We start from the raw sequence: 17,131 nt of genomic DNA, 5'->3' as shown, positions 1-17,131 counted from the left end.
TGCTTGTCTGTTTATACCAAAATAATGTTTCCCTGAATTTTTCCCTATTTTGGTCTTCACGGCTGGCCTACTACTATCTGGAATGGGACATCAAATGTTCTTAGGAGGATCATCTGTTAAAGATTAGGTCTTAACAAGGAGAATCCTAACAGGGACACATGAATCACCCTGGGATGGATAGTTAGATGAGTTCTCCTAGGCAAACTGGGGGAGAGGAGGCAGCAAAGGGAAGGAGAAGGAGGATGAGAACAGGAGGGAATGAGATGGTCAAGGGCGGGAGGGACAGAGTGGGAGAGGAATGAAAGAGATATCTTCATAGAGAGAGCTACTATAAGGTTAGGGAGAAACCTGGTGCTAGAGAAGTTCCCCCAAAATCCACAAGGATGACCCCAGCTAAGATTCCTAGCAATAGCAGGGAGGGTGTCCGAACTGGCCTTCCCCTGTAATCAGATTGGTGAATACCCCAACTGTCATCATAGAGTCTTCATCCAGATATTGATTGAAGCAGATGCAGAGATCCACAGCCAAACACTAGGCTAAGTTCCAGGAATCCAGTCAAAGAGAGGGAGGAGGACATATATGAGCAAGGGAGGTCATGATCATGATGGGGATATCTACAGAGACAGCTGAACCAAGCTCATGGAAACTCATTAACTGTAGACTGACAGCTGTGGAGCCTCCACAGGACTGAACAAGGCCCCCTGTATATGGGAGACAGTTGTGAAGCTTGAACTATCTGAGGGGCTTGTGGCAGTAGGACCAGGATCTATTCCTGGTGCATGAGCTGGTTTGTTGGAGCCCATTCCCTAGGATGCCATGCTCAGCCTTAATGCATGGGGTAGGGGCTTGGTTCTGCCCCAACTTAATGTGCCTGACTTTGATAACTCCTCATGGAGACCCTTACCCATTGGGAGGAGTGAAAGGGGGGGTAAGATGGGTGGCAATGAGGGGTGGGAGGAGGGGTGGGAGGTAGAATTATGGTTAAATGTAAAATGAAAAAAAAAAGTCTTGATCTTTATCTTGATGCTAATGGAAGTTGGTACCTTTAAGAGGTGGAGCCTAGTGTGGAGTTTTAGGTAATTGGGCTCTGGGTCCTCTTTGCCACAGAGTGATTCACAACCAATTCTGTGTGTCATGTTACATGAGAAGATATTAATCAATTAATTTAGACTGAATTCAGGTATCCCTACAAAAATAAAATTCTATACATCTGCCTCATGCTAATACCTGAAGACTTTTGAGAATTTCTGCATAGGCTGAGAGATTTGGATAACTTAATGTGTTTACCCACAGTTGTGACTGTCTCATACAGAAACCTGACATGTGAAGGAAAAGCAACTCACACTTCGTTTTTCTCGTTCCTGGTCCTGGGGCACCTAAAGGGCCAACAGTGAAATTAATTTAACTTGTGCTTAGAAAACACATGAGCAATAATTCAGCTATTGTCTAATACTGTTTCATGCTATTCATTACTACATAGGCCTTGGGTATCTGGATGAAGTACACACCAAGTTCTGGAAAAACATTACCATGCATCATTATTGCCTTTACTTTTTGTGGTACTGAGGATCACCAATCAACCCTTTGGCTTCTCATAGCTAGCTAGTGTCTAGGTTGGTTTTTGTCAGCGTCACACATATTCTCAATTGAGGTCCCTCTTTTCAGATAATACAAAGTTATCTGGGAAGAAGGACCTCAACTGAGAATGTCTCCATCAGATTTCTTTGGGCAAGTCTAGGGGCATTGTCTTTTTTAGTTATTGATGGAAGGGCCCAGACTACTATGTGCAGTACTCCCCCTGAGCAGGTGATCCTAAGTGAGATGAGAAAGCATGAGGAGTAAATCAGGAGGAGCAAATCGGTAAGAAGCACTTCTCCCCGGCCTCAGCTTCAGTGCTAGCCTCCTGCTCCTGTCTTTAGCTCCTACTCTGACCTCCCTTAGTGGGAGATTATGCCCTAAGAGTTGTAAGCTGCAAAGAATCCCTTCCTCCCCAGGTTGCTTTTGGTTATGATTTTTATCACACCAAAGACAACTATCAGGTAAGTGCTATAGCACTGAGAGATTCTCCTAATTCTTAGTATATATTTTTTTAATATCTACATTTACTAAACACAAACTACACGGAATATAATTGTGCACCGAAGAGCATGTGAGATTTTCTGAAATACAGTGCTACAGGTCAGGTTTTCAGTGTCTTTATAAACTAAAGTGTGTAGAGAGACTAATAATATCAGGCATCAGGAATCATAACAAATATTCATAAATACTCTGTAGAGATTAAATGAGTACTCACTGGGAGACAGACTGTTACTGCCAGGATGACAGAGAACACGAGGAGGGCTTTCATCTTTAGAATATCCTAGACACCAGAAGAAAGACTGAATTTTAACAGAAATTCACAAGATACAGTTCTGGTACACAGCATGTAACTACCAGCTCCCTGACCTTAACCAAGTGAATATATGATTGGTTTTATAGACAAGTTGACTGACCAATAGCTGAACAGGGCAAGTTTACATGGGAGAGCCAAATTGAGAATGCTGGGAGGAGAAGGGTGGAATTGGGAGTCGCCAGCAGACACAGAGAAGCAAGATGGGCATGCTGTACTGAGAAAAGATACCAATTCGCATGGCAAAGCAGAGATAATAAGTATGGGCTAATTAAATTGTAAAAGTCCAAGCCCACCCCCAAATGATGTGACAGACTTTGGAGGCCTCACCTTTCCTGGGAAGTGGAAGGAGGATGAGATGGGGGGTAGGCGGGGGGGGGCATGGAAGGATGGGAGGGAAAGGGAACTGGAATTGATATGTAAAATAAGATTGTTTCTAAATTATTAAAAATATAACAAACCTGAGCTATTTGCTGATCATTTATAATTAGTATCGAGTTTCCATGTCAGTTATTTGGGAACTGGTGGGCAGGAAAGTGTATATGCCTACATATAAACTTTTACCTTCTTTTGATAAGCCTGGTGCTGGGCACTCTCAAGGATGTAACAATAAAGCCTGAGCTTTATTGTAAAAGCAATTGACAGATAATTATGTCTTATGGTATAAAGCAACATGTGGTATATACTATACAAAGTTGTAAAATGTTGAGACCATATAGAAGAAACAAAATGGGGAAATAGTTTTGAAGAGAATAGAATTGAAGAGGGTTTTATATAATGGGATTGTTTCAATGATTATTTAAAATTTCATTAAACAGAGAGATAAGCCACATCACAGACTCCTTCAGATCATCTTTTGTAATCACTACACACCATAATTACCAATGACTTTTTTCTATTTCTCAAGCTGTAGCAGTATATTGCCATGTTGAGAAGTCTTATGTTATGAATGAATCAGATTCTAGTTTCTTCACCATAAATTTCATTCAAAGTTCAATAGGAAATATAATTTAAATAATTTTATGTTAAAATCAACATGATATATTACAGAATGAGAATAAATATGATGATAGTTTAAAGATTAAACAGGAGGCTACTAACAAGGTTGTAATTCATTTTTGTCAACACAGGATCTAACTATGTAGCTCTGCCTATTCCAGAGTCCCTGAGTAGATCAAGTTGGCCTCAAACTCCAGAACCATCCACCTGCCTCTGCCTCCTAAGTTCTAGGACTAAAGGCTTGCACTACCATACCTGGCAAAGTCAAAAGTGGTAATTCTTTGTACCCACAGAATTCCTGAAATCTTTGATGACTTGGTGCATAAAATTTAAAAGCAAGAACCTGACCTGATCTTATTCACCTTCTCTGCATCTGTGTCCCAACCTTGCCAAGATTCCTTTATGGTAATTCTTAATGTAGATCCTTACTATAAAAAACAGTGGTTTTTACTTTTAAAGAAACATTTACAAACAGAAACACACCAAATCATTGCCCACTTACTATTTATAAATTCAAGCAAGTGTCTCATGATAGTTTGAACAGTTTCAATTCTGATTGTTTATAATTCATGGTTTGCAAAAATTAATATGAATATATAACATGTTTCCTAGAAGAGGTATATGGTCATAGCTTACAGTGCTAGTTCAGACCTTCTTACCTTAAACTCTCTGCTCAGTTCCTTCTCCCTGGTGCTGTTATAGGAGGTGGTGTTGACTGGACCTTCAATGTTACATGTCTTTTATACACTCAGAGTACAATGGAATGGAGAAGTCTGTGGCTGGAAAGAATCTCCCTGGGATCAGTTATTATTCAGCTGACTCGTCAACTACTAAAATCCATAGAAACTGAGAAGTAACTAACATTAGCAGTTTCATGAAAACTATGGCTGAGTGATTGCAGAATAATTCCTTTTGTGGTTTTCCTTTAAATTTTTTCTCTCATGGATTTGAGGCTTATTGCCCTATAGACATAAGTGTTTCGTGTCTACTTTTCCATTTGATCTCTGAATCAACAAACTCCAAGATCAAAACTTATTATCAAATCTTCCCATTTTGAGGGCCAAGAACCTGAAGAGTTGAGAGGGTTAGTGGCTAAATTAATACACCGTAACTAGAATTCTGACAAGATTGTGTTGACTGCTATAGTTGGTTCCCAGACCCATCTGTAAGCAGCATTTTATATTAAAGTTTATTTATCTGTAACAACATTTAACTTTCTTTCATTGGTTTAAAGAGTACTGAACTGGTGATCTGCTGGATACAATATACCACCACATATTGATTTTCATTTTGAGCAGTCTTAGGCCACAGTTTATCTGGACTCTATTGGTACACAGGCTCTTTTTAATCCTACTACATAAATCATTGTGGTGTTTGATCATTATTTCAGAGACAACCTTATCAACGTGAACTTGGTATTTTTCTTTTCAAACCCACTGGTGCTCCTGACCAACCATCCATCTATGCAAGCAAAAAAATCGCAGATCAACACATTTTTAATTTTTAATTATTTTATAGTTTATGCATGTAATGACTTTTAGTCATTTCACCCCTGTCATTTGCTTTCATCCCTTCTCTTACACTGAAATTCATCTTCTTAACAAGTCCTTTTCCTAGTTTTATGTCTTCTTTTTTTGTCACATGGGCACCTTTATTCTTTTACCATTAAATCCTTTTCATATAATGTATTGCATCACATTCTTTGCCTTTGCCAAACCCCTGCTAGATTCTACCTACCTCCCCAACTACCAGAATCCGTGCTCTTTCTCTATTGTTCTAAAAACATAAATAAAATCAAAACAGGCAAATAAAAACTAACAAGACAAAGAGGACTACACCAAACCCCTGCTAGATTCTACCTCCCTCCCCAACTACCAGAATCCGTGCTCTTTCTCTATTGTTCTAAAAACATAAATAAAATCAAAACAGGCAAATAAAAACTAACAAGACAAAGAGGACTACACCAAACTCCTGCTAGATTCTACCTACCTCCCCAACTACCAGAATCCGTGCTCTTTCTCTATTGTTCTAAAAACATAAATAAAATCAAAACAGGCAAATAAAAACTAACAAGACAAAGAGGACTACACCAAACCCCTGCTAGATTCTACCTCCCTCCCCAACTACCAGAATCCGTGCTCTTTCTCTATTGTTCTAAAAACATAAATAAAATCAAAACAGGCAAATAAAAGCTAACAAGACAAAGAGGACTACACCAAACCCCTGCTAGATTCTACCTACCTCCCCAACTACCAGAATCCGTGCTCTTTCTCTATTGTTCTAAAAACATAAATAAAATCAAAACAGGCAAATAAAAACTAACAAGACAAAGAGGACTACACCAAACCCCTGCTAGATTCTACCTACCTCCCCAACTACCAGAATCCGTGCTCTTTCTCTATTGTTCTAAAAACATAAATAAAATCAAAACAGGCAAATAAAAACTAACAAGACAAAGAGGACTACACCAAACTCCTGCTAGATTCTACCTACCTCCCTAACTACCAGAATCCGTGCTCTTTCTCTATTGTTCTAAAAACATAAATAAAATCAAAACAGGCAAATAAAAACTAACAAGACAAGGAGGACTACACCAAACCCCTGTTAGATTCTACCTACCTCCCCAACTACCAGAATCCGTGCTCTTTCTCTATTGTTCTAAAAACATAAATAAAATCAAAACAGGCAAATAAAAACTAACAAGACAAAGAGGACTACACCAAACCCCTGCTAGATTCTACCTACCTCCCCAACTACCAGAATCCGTGCTCTTTCTCTATTGTTCTAAAAACATAAATAAAATCAAAACAGGCAAATAAAAACTAACAAGACAAAGAGGACTACACCAAACCCCTGCTAGATTCTACCTACCTCCCCAACTACCAGAATCCGTGCTCTTTCTCTATTGTTCTAAAAACATAAATAAAATCAAAACAGGCAAATAAAAACTAACAAGACAAAGAGGACTACACCAAACCCCTGCTAGATTCTACCTACCTCCCCAACTACCAGAATCCGTGCTCTTTCTCTATTGTTCTAAAAACATAAATAAAATCAAAACAGGCAAATAAAAACTAACAAGACAAAGAGGACTACACCAAACCCCTGCTAGATTCTACCTACCTCCCCAACTACCAGAATCCGTGCTCTTTCTCTATTGTTCTAAAAACATAAATAAAATCAAAACAGGCAAATAAAAACTAACAAGACAAAGAGGACTACACCAAACCCCTGCTAGATTCTACCTACCTCCCCAACTACCAGAATCCGTGCTCTTTCTCTATTGTTCTAAAAACATAAATAAAATCAAAACAGGCAAATAAAAACTAACAAGACAAAGAGGACTACACCAAACCCCTGCTAGATTCTACCTACCTCCCCAACTACCAGAATCCGTGCTCTTTCTCTATTGTTCTAAAAACATAAATAAAATCAAAAAAGGCAAATAAAAACTAACAAGACAAAGAGGACTACACCAAACCCCTGCTAGATTCTACCTACCTCCCCAACTACCAGAATCCGTGCTCTTTCTCTATTGTTCTAAAAACATAAATAAAATCAAAACAGGCAAATAAAAACTAACAAGACAAAGAGGACTACACCAAACCCCTGCTAGATTCTACCTACCTCCCTAACTACCAGAATTCATGCTCTTTCTCTGTTGTTCTAAAAACATAAATAAAATCAAAACAGGCAAATAAAAACTAACAAGACAAAGAGGACTACACCAAATCAAACTATTTGGCAAGATTGTAAGAATCTGATGTGATGGATGACTCCAGGAAAACACACATAGAAACTCACCAAGTCTGTGACAGTGTGATTAAGAGTTGCTCAAGTTCAAATGAGAAAAAATACCAGCATGGAGGGAAGAGGAGGTAGATGCAAAGTCCCATGCCGACCAAGAAATTATTTACCATCTGTACCTACTGCTATCAAGCGAAGATCAGTTTTCTCCAATGGAGTAACACGCTTGAGGGTCAGGTCCCGTGACTTGGAGCAGTTAGCTAATGCAAAATTTTGTGTGGCTCACTTAGTTTAGAGTTGCTTACAGGCAATTTATCAGAGACATGGGAAATGTGTCAGTATCTATCCCATTGAAGAAAATGATATCAGTTCCCTCAGTCATGAATAATTGCCAGTAGTTCCTCAGGGTGTGGTGGGGCTTCATGTGTCTCTTTCCCATCCTCGGTGAAATGTTAATAGGCCCAGACTCTCTTGTCTGTGTAGTAACACCAGCTGCAGTGAGTTAATGAGTGGCTATGTCTTATCTAAACAATATCTTTTTACTACACAACTCTCCATCATTTGGTTCTTACATTCTTTCTTCGCCTCTTTCCATCATGCTCTCTGAGCCCTGGATGCTGTGTATAGATGTCCCATTTAGGGCCCATCACTTCACAAGCACTGTTTCTTCTCTCTTTGACCAGTTATAGGTGTTTGTGTTAACTCCTGTCTGGTGTGATAAGAAACCTCTCTGAATAATGCTGAGAGTAGCACTATCTACAGATAAAAACATGATATTTATAATGTAGTTTGGCAATGTGTCTATTTGGCAAAATAATACTAGTAGGTTACCTCTGAGTGCCTATTACCTCCCCATCCAGGGGCACTGGTCTAGGTTTAACAGGTCTAGTTTTAAGTACACCTCTGTCCTTTGGAGAAGGGCTAAAATCTAATCATAAAGTGGTTGGTTACACCAGTGTACACATCTTGCCCGAAGATCATTACTGTAGCTCACAAGCTTTTAGCTAAGTTTCAGCTTCACCCGTTTCTTCATTCAAGATAGTAGTATCTTCAGCAATTGTGTTTTATCAGTTAGTTCTGATGGATACCCAAGAGGAATGGCAAGAGCTAGTATTGTTCTGCGGGCCTCCATGGCCTTTTTAACAACTCCCACACGCTAGAGTATGAAGTGGAGTGTGTGTGTATGTGTGTGTGTTTTATTTTTTCTTGAAAGCATTCTTCAGAGGATTCATATGTAGCAAGGTGAGTAAATTGCCAAACATAAGAGGCCATAAGTTTTCTGGAGGATGTAGATGTTAGAGGCAAGAATTAATATGTTAACAGTAAAATACTCACAAAGGTCTAACTTTAAATATTAAGTACACCCATTTCTGCAGATATATATGAAGCAACTGGGAGACTACATGCTGAAGGCACTTTTTCATAGCCAATGGAATTAAATGATTCAACTATAATGCTTATGCTGAGTGGCAAAGAAGGAAAAGTCATTGTTACATTCTAGCAGTCAAGTAAGTAAAACCCCTTTAATCATTAGAGGGTTAGAATTAGTGCTAGGGAAACTCACATTGAAAACCAAAGTGTGGTAGGTAGGCCTTCACGGAAGACACACTGGTTCTTATTTCAGTAAGAGAACAGAAATTATTTATTATACTATATCTTGTGGTCTTTAGAATTTGGAACTTGGAAAAAATGATACATTTTAGACAATTATCATCATCTTGTGTGAATTGGAAACCTCCAAGAAATAACCTAACCTCTCACACGTGTCAATAACAAGATTTCTTTTATTTCCTTAACAAGAGAACAAAAGTATGTTGCCTGTTTTTGAAGAGAATGGATACAAATTCATACCTGAGTTCTCTTTAAAGTCACATTGACTTATAAGTGAATTCAGTGTGACACACACACTAATTGTGTGTTAATGCTCTAGTTGGTGAGTGAATTTACCCATTCCTTGGATACTTGGCCTACAATCAATTGTAAAGAAAGATGTTGCAGAATTCTTACATTTGAGTTTAATATAGCAAGAGTCAGAGCCACTTCCAGACCAACCTGTACTCATACCATTGCTCAATAGAATGGGCCTGGCTGACACTGGAACCAAATATGTCCTTAATGAATCCTATTGAGTTCATTAATTGGACTTTTTGGCACTTGTGTGAACATCTCTATTGTATAAGAGGTTAAAATAAAAGTCCAACATCTGGGGCTTGGAAAGATGGCTCAGTGGTGAAGATCATGGACTGTTGTTGCAGAGGACCCAGGTTTGTGTCGTGGCATTCATGTGAAGTGGCTCGCAAGTGCCCATTACTCAAGCGTCATGGTATCTAATGTCTTTGGTTGCAAGAGCACCTGCACACATGTGCCCATATCCATACACAGAATTCACAAATAAAATAATTAAAAATAATAAAAATAAATCTTTGTAAAACATAAGACGTTTTTACATTTAACAAACCTTTTGATTATAGTAAATTTATTGTTTTCTTCATAAATAGAAAATGCTAGCCTCACAATATTTAAGATGACTTTATTAAATGCTTGCTTACAAAGTACTGACCAATATAAAATATTATAAGTGACAAGTGTATTATATAGTCACTCATTCACAATCACATACATTCTTAAGAGCCCTATGGGATAAAATATAAAATACCCTGACTTTAGAAAAAACTTGGCTTAGAGAATTAAGGTTATAAGATTATAATTATAGTAAGCTTTGTAACTTGAGGTCAAGATTAGGCAATTCCTAGCCATAATACAAGGAAGAAGAAATGAATTAAGAAATCATCTACCAAATGAATCATAATAAGCTTTCTGAAACTCAAATCTGTTCTTCTAAAACTACTTCAGATTAAAAGGTTACATTCAGATTTATTTGATCAAAATATTAATATATTCTAAAGACAGTCTTTCCACTTTAAGTGTTTTAAATGGGTTTAAAATATAATAGATACATTTCGTCTAATACAGTAAATTTTAAGAAAATAAATTTTTATCATAATGGGACACTTTAGAAGGCAAATTGTCACTTTTCACATTTTTTTATTTGACATATGAAATGTGTAAAATTTTAGATAAAATTTAATATGAAACAGAGTATATGTTCATGTTTTATTGCTTGGGAGAATTAGTAGATAGCCTAGGTCTGGGTGTTTATTAAACTCGTTAAAGAGTCGTTGTTAATGATATGCTAGGAACTGTGCAGGACGGTCGGTGTACAAGCATTTAGGGCAAACATTGTCTTTGCCTCCATGGAGCTCACAGCCATGTGGACAAGGAGAGGCCACACCGTGAAGTGAGGGAAGAAGAGCAAGCACTCTGGAGAAGCACAAAGGGAAAGACCTAAATTGCTAAGGCACCTCTAAGTAGGCAAGCACTTAGTGTCATGGCGTTTAGTACTTTTTTAAATTACATTTATTATTTATTTAGTGAGTTCACCACATGGGTCTTTTGCACATATATTATGGCATATGGTTTTGTGATTTTATAGGATTTCTGTGTGTGAATGTGTGCGTCTTTGTGTCTACATGTTTCCCCCCCCCCCTTGGGCTTTTTCTCCTGTTTGCTTTGTCCTATTCCAAAAATTTGTCTTTGTTTTATCTTATTATTAGTTTTGGCGTTTGAAGTGATAGAAAGATTGTGGATTTGAATGGAAGGAAAGTGGGGTGGATCTTGGAGGAACTCAAGAAGAGGAAACCATAACTAGAATATATTTGCTGGAAAAGATCTATATTTAATGAATCTATTTTAATATAAGGAAAACAGGAGGAAAAAAGAAAAAAACAGAGTTATGATAGACAAATATGATTAAAATCCAAGTGGTCAGTCCTGAAATCATACACATGTAAGTATAATCAAATGAACTAAGTAGGTTTTGTTTATATATTTAAAAATGCATACCCATACATACACACATCAACAATTTAAAAACAGGCTTTTTCCCTTCTAGGGGCTGCTAATCCTGGTCTCAAACGTCTGGCAATTGGTGAAGATTTAATGCTGAGCCATTAAGTTGGTTGATTCTCTGTTATGGTGGCAAAGTTCTCCAGCCATGCTGTTGGGTGGTCATGGGTAGCTAACTGTGCATTGTCAGGCTTCAGTTTCTTTGCCCGTGTTTATGCGGTCTGTTTCAGTTATGTGCATGATGCTAATGGTGGTGCAACACTTCCCAGAGCCTTTCACTACTTGTGCAGATAAACATAACATGAAGAGACATAAGGATGACAGCAATTACTACTGCCTCTAACTGTAAGTCTTGTTATTTGCTAATGTCTTATGCTTTTCATTTTTTATTTTTAAATTTAAATTAGAAACAAGTTTGCTTCACAGACCTAGTATGGAAAACACTGTTTTATCACTAAGTGAAGGTATACACCTTTTAGAGAAAGTGGAACCTACTGATTGAAGAGATTCATTTTTAGAGTCACAACAGACTGTATAGGTGGCTTCACCTCTGTGCTAAAAATGTAAAACTATGGAAACTTGGTTAGGGGGAGGGTCTAGACCCTGCCCTGGATGAAATGACAGACTATGGACACCCCCATGGAGGGCCTCACCCTCCCTGGGGAAATGAGGGGATATTGGGGAGGGGTTGGTGGGAGGGCATGGGAGAAGGGGAGGGAAGGAGAGAGGGACCTGGATACTGTGAGAATGTCACAGGATCACTGGACTTTGTGGGTTGGATGATGCTGGAAGTAGCAGCAGAGGTGCTTGTCAGTGTAATACCCCAGAGGAACTGGGCTTACACTTGCGGCCATTTCCACACCCTGATCCTCATTGTCTCAGAGACTTATGCAAGTCATTTTGGAGGAAAGGTAAAGGAAAAATGTGTAATTATATTTTAATTAAAAATAAAAATATTAAAATATATACATGGATGAGAATATAATGAAGCACATTGTTTATAATTAATATGTACTGATTATATCTTCAGTTGTTAAGGTAAAAAACAGAAAGAAAATGCTGAAGAACAGTATTCTTGACAGGAAGCTGCTGCAATCAGTGGCACATAGCATAATTCACAGAGCACAGAAATTTTGCAGCTGGAGTGGAAAGGTCAGGGTGCAAAGCAGAGGTTTCACCAGGACCAAGTAACCCTGGGCCTTCTGAGCGTACTAAAGAATTCTGAAAAGTAAACAGAGGCCAACTAGAAGGGACTAGATGTTTTCGTGCACAGGTAGGACATAGTTGGTTTCCATTTTTGAATGATCATGGCATCACAGGTCACATCTAATATGTTCTCCTAAGGGTGACCTGCGGATAAAAAGTGATAGTGAAGTGAATGTAGGAAATGCATATGAGAAAAAATTTGGAATGTGAGCATGGTTCTTCTGATAGTGGCACATTCTTGAAATAAAATAGTAGCTGAGCATGATGGCTTGTACACACAATTAAAGCATTCAATCAGTGAAGCAGGAGGATTACTGGCTGTCTGAAGCCATCCTACACTACAGAGTGAGGTACAAGCAACCTAGACTACACAGTGTGTAGTCTCTTACTGGGAGAGGAGATAATGATCAGTGATGGCAAAACTCAAAGAAATGAACACTTTAAAAAAGGGTAGTTCTACACTGCTTGGCTTTTAATTTATTGGGATTACTCGTGTTTAGGGATAGGGACAAATCAGCCTCTAGGAAGAAGTCACAGTCACAGCAGCCTGAGACATCAGATGTGGAAATTCCAGGCTGCTGCCCTATAGAAACTTCTGTAAGTGAGGGAGAGTCTGAGGTGAGAGTCAAGGTGTGTGTAATGCACTTAAATCCTTGGTTTATCCTGACGTATGTATGAGTAAGGCAGGGTTTAGGAGCCCAGAGGAAGCTGGAGCTGGAGAGTTGAAGTACTGTCAGAGATTTCTATGGAAACTCTGGTTTAGTGAGAGACTTAGAACTTAAGAGACCTAATCCGGAGCATTTGGTAGACACCGTGTATTGACACAGCAGATCAGCAACCTGACAAATTTAAGACCATGTTGATAGGATTTAGTTTTGCATTAGAACTAAGGGGTAAGACTAAAATGAATACATAGACAAGTAAGCAACAACTTGAAAGACGAAAAGAATCTACCCTACTCCAGTCAGAAAGAACTTCAATAATACAACAGACAGCAAATGCTGGAGGGAATATGGGGGAAAGGCTTGCAAACTGGAAATTGGTGTAGAGAATTATCAAAAAGTTAAAAGTAAATCTACCATATGACCCAGCTATACCACTCCTTGGTGTTTTCCCAAAGGACTGAATATCCTACTCTAGAAATACTTGCTCAGCCATGTTCATTTGAGCTTTTTCACAATAACTAAGGAATGGAAACAACCTAAATGCCCTTCAACTGATGACTGGACAATGAAAATGTGGTACATATGCACCATAGACCATTATTCAACTGTCTGGAAAATGAAATCAGTATTTTTGCAAGTAAATGAATGGAACTAGAAAATATGACATTAAGTGAGGTTAGCTAGATTCAGACAAATACCTTATGTGCTCTCTCATCTGTGGTTCCTAGATCCAACTATTCTGATGTAAATATATGCAAAATGGGAGAGAAAAGGCACTGGGGAGAGGAGATGTGAACTCTATTGAGTAGAATAGCATGATACAGGTGATACTGAGGGAGAAACACTGAAGGAAGGTCAATTAAGAAGGAGAATGAGATGAGGGATAAGAAACACTAAAAATTCTTGGAAAAGACATAGGGAACCTTCATTTTATATTTATCTAAAATTGCACACACTACATGTAAGTCTGCACACAAATACACACACATACATACACACATATATATGAAATCATACCACTTGGGATGGTAGCACTCTCTCCAAGAGCCCTAGATAAGCCAGCAAAACCCCCAGTACTAGGTTTGAGAAACTGTTTTCTTTCAAATTCTTGGTCAGGGGAGTTAGATTAAAAAAAATGACATATCTTTTTGGTATAGCCCTGATTGCCTCCCAGAAGTTGAAAATAAATCTCCATTGCTAAAGAGACCACACAGGAGTATTTGAGCAGTACCTGACACAAAAGCCTACTCCCTAAGAAGGAGCTCTTGTAGTACCAGAAGGTGATACGCAAGCTGCTAATGGGAAAATGATCAATAGTACTATCCAGCTGTGATATCTATGAACCACAACAATGACCACCATGGCAAAGTATCCCTGAAGGTGAATTAGTGGCCCTCATATCCTGGTGGTAACCAATTGCTGTCTAATTGAACTCAAGGCCCACTTATCAGGACAGGAATCATGCCTGGTGCTATAAACCTAGCCAATTATTCATAGGTAGTGGGGCCATGGATTTTAGAGGGGAACCTACTATTGTCACTTTCTTAAACAGTGTGCTAACCACACTCTAAATTGCTTACTTTAGACCTACAAATGAATGTAGATCTCATCCCTCATCAAAGAAATAACTGCTAATAAATACCACACCTGCAATCTATCAGATCAGCACAGAGTGATACTCTAGAGCATTTGTTCTCAACATGCGGGTCATGACCCCTTTGGGGGTTGAATGACACCTTCACAGGGGTCACATATCAGATGTCCTGTATATCAGATATTTATATTGTGGTTAATAACTGTAAGAAAATTACAGTTATGAAGTAGCAATGAAAATAATTTTAGGTTAGGGGGTCATAAGTAACTGTATTTAAGAGTTTTGGCATTAGGAAGCTTGAAAACTATGTTTCATTACTTATAAAGTCAGTGGATGGTTACTAGATAAACAAAACTCTGCAGAGATATGTGAAAGAAATAAGGAATATAATGTTTAAAGCAGACAATCTAACCATTGAAGCCAGCAGATAAAAACCAAAATAACTAGAATAACTGTATCAAGGGACTGACAAGGACATGGAAACACACAGAATCAGTAAACTTCAAAACAGAAGAAACACAAATGTATATTAAGCATAGACCATTAATATAGACACAAAGAAAATGAAAAATAAAGCCACAAGACATCTCTTTATCTTTTGTAGTGAAATAGCTGAAGTTAGAAAGATAGAATGCAAAGATCCAGTATCAGGCACTCCACCAAGCTGGGATATATCCTGAAGAGTCAGCTATTAGAAACACTACCTAAGGAAGCAGCTGTTCCTCCAGCAGCATCAGGTAAACAGGCAGGCTTCCCGGCCTGTGTTCCAGTGCCTGCAGATTGCCTGGGAACTGCACAGAGCTCCCAATCCTGGCAGGAGCCAAGCACCCAGACCCCAGGTCTTATCTCCCACCAACGAGACCAGGAAACCAGAGGACCCAGGGAGACCAGGGGAGTAGCTGTTCTGGATCAAGTACAACAGGACCCAGCATAGGGTCCAGGGGACCAGGTAAGAGGATAAGCTCCCCAGATTCCTGTTCTTCTTCTCCACCCACAGGGCCAGCATTTGGACAAGGAATAGAAGAACCACCAGATTATTGGACTTGCTAGCACCCACCAAAAAGGGAACTCTGGTCCCCAGACCAGTAAGGGGCTCTTTCTGCACCCACTAGAAGAAGAGATGGGAAAGAGACAATACAAAAACACAGTCAGCAACAGAAAAACAAATATGACACCGCCAGATTCTAGAGACTCCACACTAGCAAGACCCCAACATTCCAATGCCAACGAAGGAGAAGAGAACGACCTTAAAAGCACTTTCATGAAAATGATAGAGGCCCTAAAAGAGGGTATTGGAAAATCCCTCAATGAAATGGAAGAAAAAACAAAGCAAAAAATGCAAGAATTGGAAGAAGAAACATACCAAAAAAGGCAGGAAATGGAAGAAGAAACAAAGCAAAAAATTCAAGAAATGGTAGAAAAAACAAAGCAAAAAATGAAAAAAAAAATGGAAGAAGAAACAAACCAAAAAAGGCAGGAAATGGAAGAAGAAACAAAGCACAAAATGCAAGAAATGGAACAAAAAGCAAACCAAAAAATGCAAGAAATGGAAGAAAGAACAAACCAAAAAATTCATAAAAGGCAATAAACGGACGAACAGATAAACAGAAAATTGCAAGAAGTAATGCAAACACTGCAAGGGTTGAAAACTGAAATAGAGACATTAAAAAAAACACAATCTGAAGAAAGGCAGAAAATAGAAAAGCTGGACAAACAGTCAGGCACTACCAATACAAGCATTACCAACAGAATAGAAGAGATGGGAGAGAGAATCTCAAGTGTTGAAGATATACCAGGAGAAATTGATTTATCAACCAAAGAAAACCTTAAATCCAACAAATCCTTAACACAAAACATCCAGGAAATATGGAACACCATGAAAAGACCAAACCTAAGAATAATAGGTATAGAAGAAGGAGAAGAAATCCACCTCAAAGGGGCAGATGGCATATTCAACAAAATCATAGAAGAAAACTTTCCCAACCTTAAGAAAGACATGCCAATGAAGGTACAAGAAGCCTACAGAACACCAAATAGAGTGGACCACAAAAAAATTCCCCTCGCCACATAATAATCAAGACCCCAAACATACAGAATAAAGAAAGAATATTAAGAGCAGCTAAGGAAAAAGGTCAAGTAACATATAAAGGCAGACATATCAGAATTACACCTGATTTCTCCATGGAAACGCTGAAAGCCAGAAGGTCCTGGATGGATATTCTACCTACACTAAGAGACCATGGATGCCAGCCCAGACTACTATACCCGGCAAAGCTCTCAATCACTATAGACGGAGAAAACAAGATATTCCAAGACAAAACTAGATTCAAGCAATATGTGTCCACTAACCCAGCCCTACAGAAAATTTTGGAAGGAAAACTCCAGCCCAAGGAAGCTAACTACAACCAGAAAAACATAAGCATTAGAGAATCCCTCTCTACCAACAGACAAAAGAACAAAGGGGTGAAATTCCACACATAATTCCACCACCAACAACCATCGCAAATCGAAGAAGGATGAGCAATCAATTGTCATTAATATCCCTCAATATTAATGGCCTTAACTCACCCATAAAAAGACACAGACTAGCAGAATGGATTCGAAGACAGAACCCTTCCTTTTGCT

Source organism: Mesocricetus auratus, unplaced genomic scaffold (genome assembly GCF_017639785.1).
Source record: "Mesocricetus auratus isolate SY011 unplaced genomic scaffold, BCM_Maur_2.0 Super-Scaffold_100006, whole genome shotgun sequence".
Classification (NCBI taxonomy): domain Eukaryota; kingdom Metazoa; phylum Chordata; class Mammalia; order Rodentia; family Cricetidae; genus Mesocricetus; species Mesocricetus auratus.
Note: the sequence above shows the minus strand (reverse complement) of the source record.